Source organism: Lepus europaeus, chromosome 5, assembly GCF_033115175.1.
Source record: "Lepus europaeus isolate LE1 chromosome 5, mLepTim1.pri, whole genome shotgun sequence".
Classification (NCBI taxonomy): domain Eukaryota; kingdom Metazoa; phylum Chordata; class Mammalia; order Lagomorpha; family Leporidae; genus Lepus; species Lepus europaeus.
The window spans coordinates 115,865,654-115,870,200 of record NC_084831.1 but is presented as its reverse complement, the minus strand read 5'-3'; positions in this window follow the sequence as shown (position 1 = coordinate 115,870,200).

The following is a 4,547-nucleotide window of genomic DNA, read 5'->3' as shown; positions in this document are numbered from 1 at the left end:
GAAGCTTCCGAGCGCCCGCGGGGCCGCTGGGGAAGCGTAGGCAGGGTCTTAACGACGTGGAGGTGGCTCCTCGGCCTGGAGCCCACTCGCTCCGCCTGACGCGGACCCGGGCGTCTGCGGGGCGCGGGCTCCTGCTGCGGGCAGGCGAAAGCCACGCGGCTCCCCACTGCTGCCCGACCTCCCAACCAACAGGTAACCCTCGCGGCGCACAGTGCGCCTCCTGCTCGCCGGTTGGCGGTGCCCGGGGCCCTGGAGCTCGCAGCGTCGCCCGCAAGGCCAGCTGCAGCTTGTGGCAGGCGCCCGGGAGGGAGCGTTCCCTGTGGGGGCAGAAGCTGTGTCTCTGTGGCGCAATGGGTTAGCGAGTTTGGCTGTTAACAGAAACCTTGGTGTTTCGAGCCCACCCAGGGACCGCCGTTTTTACCCCGATTGATAATAAATCAGTGAAATGCCCTCACTCTGATACCCTCAAGGGCCCCTAGCGTCCCCAACTGGGTTCTCAGAGAATGGCTGCTGGGAAGTAAACCCTGTAGTTGAGGGCTGCAGATCACCGCCCCTATTACTCTGTGACAGATAGTGCAGGAGCGGTGCCCCTAGCAGTTAGGCCATCTGGACCTGTCTGCGGAGATGAGAGAATCTTCCCCTGTTGAGCTGGTGGCTCACGTGGGCTCAGGTTCCTGTGAATCTCAGGAGCAGAAGTTGAGTCTGACTTTATAGGCTCTCTCTCTCTCTCTCTCTCTCTTCTCTCTCCCCCTCCACTTCCCTCCCTCCCACTCTCCCCCTCCCCACCTCCATCTCTCTCTTAACCCCTGTGTGGTATTTTCCCACCGGCAGCGTCACTATGGGTTTCTAGTTTTGATGTTATGAACTTCACTTCTCTGGTACCCGCAGGGATCCATTCCCTGTTTGTGGGTGAGTATCTTCCATTGCCTATCATCCTGTGCCTTCTGGAAGTTCTTGATATTTGAGCCTGCAGCAGTGAGAAGAAGCTCCCATTCTGTCTTTCTAACATTTGGTAAAAATCTTATGGTTCCATCCAAAGATAGGTAAAGGCTGTCCACATTTATTCAAAATGGCCATAAACTGGAAACAACAATTCAAATATCCAACAACAGTAGAATAAATACTATGTTGAGATAGATTCCCATAAGAAAAGTTGTGTGACAGCCTACATTTAATTACAAGGCTGGAGAATGGAGGGGAGGAGAGATACAAGTTAATCAGCTAACAGGTCATGGATAAACCAACAAAGAAAGACACTGCTCTGTATCCTGAATGTACATGCAGACTTTGACACAACCTCCAAGTCGCCCTTGCTTGGTGTCTACAACCCCACCAGTCAACAAGCAAGTGCTTCTCCTGATACCCCATCCTCCTGCCCCCACATTTTGCCCCATCTTGGGCATCTGTTGCACTGTGGACGTACTGACCCCTACAATTTCCATGGGAAACTCGACTTCACAATTTGCTGTAATGGGGACTGCGTTTGTACTCTCCCCTAGTCATATTAGATTTAATTCAGTCCCCTTGAAACTGATGACATCTCCAAAGACAGACTCTACTTATACACAAGGTTACATCCTAAGGTCTCAGGTGGAATGAGTTTCTGAAGTACCCTATTCACTCAGCCCACTGTAGTCACCTTTAAAACATTTCAGCTCTGTGTGCTGCAGTGGGTTAAAGCCCTGGCCTGCAGTGCCAACATCCCATATTGGTGTCGATTCAAAGGCCCGGCTTGCTCCACTTCTGATGCTGCTCTATGCTATGACCCTTGAAAGCAGTAGAAGATGGCCCAAGTCCTTGGACCCCTGAACCCACATGGCTGACCCAGAAGAAGCTCCTGGCTCCTGGTTTTGGATCAGCTCAGCTCTGGCTGTTACAGCCATTTGAGGAGTAAACCAGCAGATGGAAGAACTCTCTCTCTGGCTCTACCCCTCTCTGTAACTCTGCTTTCAAACAAATAAAATAAATCTTTAAAAAAAAACATTTCATGTATCTCTTCCCTATTTCTCACTCCCATTCTTTTCTGGACAGATGTCAGCCTGGCCATTCCTGCTGATTCAGCTGTGTTGCACAGCAACAATTCAGGAGGCAGATCTGCCCAGCCCTCCTATCTTCAGAGTAGCACCACGCAGCTGAGTGGCACACCAGGACCTGGGCACCAGGGCTGCAGCAGTCCAGGTGAAGAGATGAGTCCTCAGAGAATGAATGCATCCGGGGACTTATCCTCCTTTTCCTCTTTGTATTGGCCCAACTCGAAACACTCTGGTAAAGCACAAAGGAATAGTTGGTTAAATGGAGCCTATTGATAGGAACCACACAATCCTTTTCCAGGGATTTTTTTAGTCCCTTGTTAGAACCTAGCTTACAGAAAAGAGTGAGCGATATCCTATAGGTCTGCCAGAGAATGGGACTAAAGCTTTGTGCTGGTTCTTTGTAAGCACCTTCTATGCCACCATCCAAGGACTCACTGGAGAAGAAAGGAAGTCTGCACCCTCTGAGGTACTCGACAGGGGGCACAGTTACCTCACTTTTGCGGGGCATGAGCACAGCCATGGTGCGGCCAGCCCAGGCCCTGGGGCTCCGCATGCGCAGCTGCCCCCAGGTGCCCCTGCCCGAGCTGCGCGGAATGGCACCACTCGGAGCCAAGTAAGATGGCGCCCAAAGGATGTAAGGTGGGCGGAATCCAAAGTTGTTTACCACTAAAACTAATTGGCTGCGCAGTGTCAGGGGAGGTAACAAAACTAGTAACAAGTGTATAGACACACGGCTAGTCCTATAGAAATCCCCCCGTAAGGTGATTTTTTAAGTGATTGGTTGGTCCTTAGCCCTGCCCCAATGACTCTGCAGTTTTGTGCTATAAAAGGTACTGTTACGCACAAAGTAAATGAGTCCTTACTACTAGACTTGGCTCCCCGCTGCGTCTGATTGTCTCCGGGATCGGGAGGCTGGGGAATGGGTGAGTGGCGCACTTACCTTTCCTCGGACCCAGTCCATCCTTGTATGGGTGGACTAAGACCCTGCAACTTTCACACTCTCTTCCCCCTGTGCTACAACCTTCCTAAGGCTAGCACAGGCTGCTCAAGAGTGCCAAGCTCAGACATCCACAGGGAAAGAAGTCCTTAGTTCAAGTTCTACAGTAGGATAGGAAACTATTTCTACAGAGTCACTCACCCTCACACACACACACACACACACACAATGTGCATGCATCTGTGAGCCAGTCCTGCCCTCTTAAATGCTGTTTTTAGAGTTGGAGTCAGATGTTCTGTCACCTGGTGGCTACAGGTGTAGCTATGTAGAAACATGGCTGGAAGCAGGTGCTAGGTAATGTAACAGTAGACATTTGAAATTCTCAGAGAAAAATCTGACCCAAGGTAAAATATGTTGGCTTACTTCTCCCCTTTGTGCACCTTTTCAATTCCTTGGAGATTGTTCCCTTCTCACCTGCTCCACCTTCATACCTGATGCTTCCCCAGGATCTTCCATGTTCCTCTCTGCCAAAACTGGTTAAAGGAGGAACATTCAGTAACACTCATTATTCACAGCCTGATTTGATTTCATGTGAATTTATCTTGGCTGTTTCTCTGTGTATGGTTGTTGAGCCAAGTATCACCAGGAAGGAGAGAGAGGCTTCAAAGAGAGCAAGAGGCCTTTAGATTGCTATCAATCACCTGTCCCAGGAGGTAGACAAGTTTTCCTCCTGCCAGGTCAGTCCCCCTGGAGGCCTCTGGCAGTTATCTCAGCTGTGCCTTCCAGACCACTGTCCTTCTCCCTTAGATACACGTGGCCTTGGTCTGGAAGGAAGCCCTGTGGAGTTTCTCTACAGGGGGCCCTCCTGCGACTGAAAGCCTGGGAGCACTTTGAGCAAAGTTTCCTGGTGCTCCCTGGCTGTCCAGATGAGAAGAAGAAGTTGGCAGAGGGCCAGGATTGCACGTAGATCCTGCAGAGACACTGCAGGTTGGCTCTATAGCTGCCCGTGACTGAGCAGGCTTCCCCACCCACGTCTTGGTGATTTGCAACAGGGTCCGGCCAGCTGGAAAAGAATCTTATTGAGATCCACACCCTGCGCCAGCGCCTGGAGGAATCTGTCTGCATCAATGACAGCTGAGGGAGAGGCTGGGACACGTGCTGAGCAGCACTGAGCAAGGGAAGAGTAAGCAAAGCTGAACATTTCTTTTTCTGTCCCCATCTAGAGATCTTCAGAGGGCACATGGACCCATGGGGCAGAGTTTCAGTTTTGAACTACATTGAGCTGCATTATTCCACTTGCTCCTTAGTACAGCCCAGATAGGGAAGGTACTATTTCCTCACTTTATAAATGAAGAAGCTGAGTGGCTTTGCCCCAAACAGGGCTAGGTCTTGTTCTCAGGGCTATCTGACATGATGCACATTCTTGTAACTCCTTCCAACACCTGGCGCTGTTCCTGGGCTGTGGTGATTGGCAAGTGGTAGAACCATGGTTTCAGGGGGCCCACTTCAGCACTGTCATGCCACTCCCACAGGCCCTGGATACCACCTGCCACTTCCCTTATGGGACCAGCACTTAT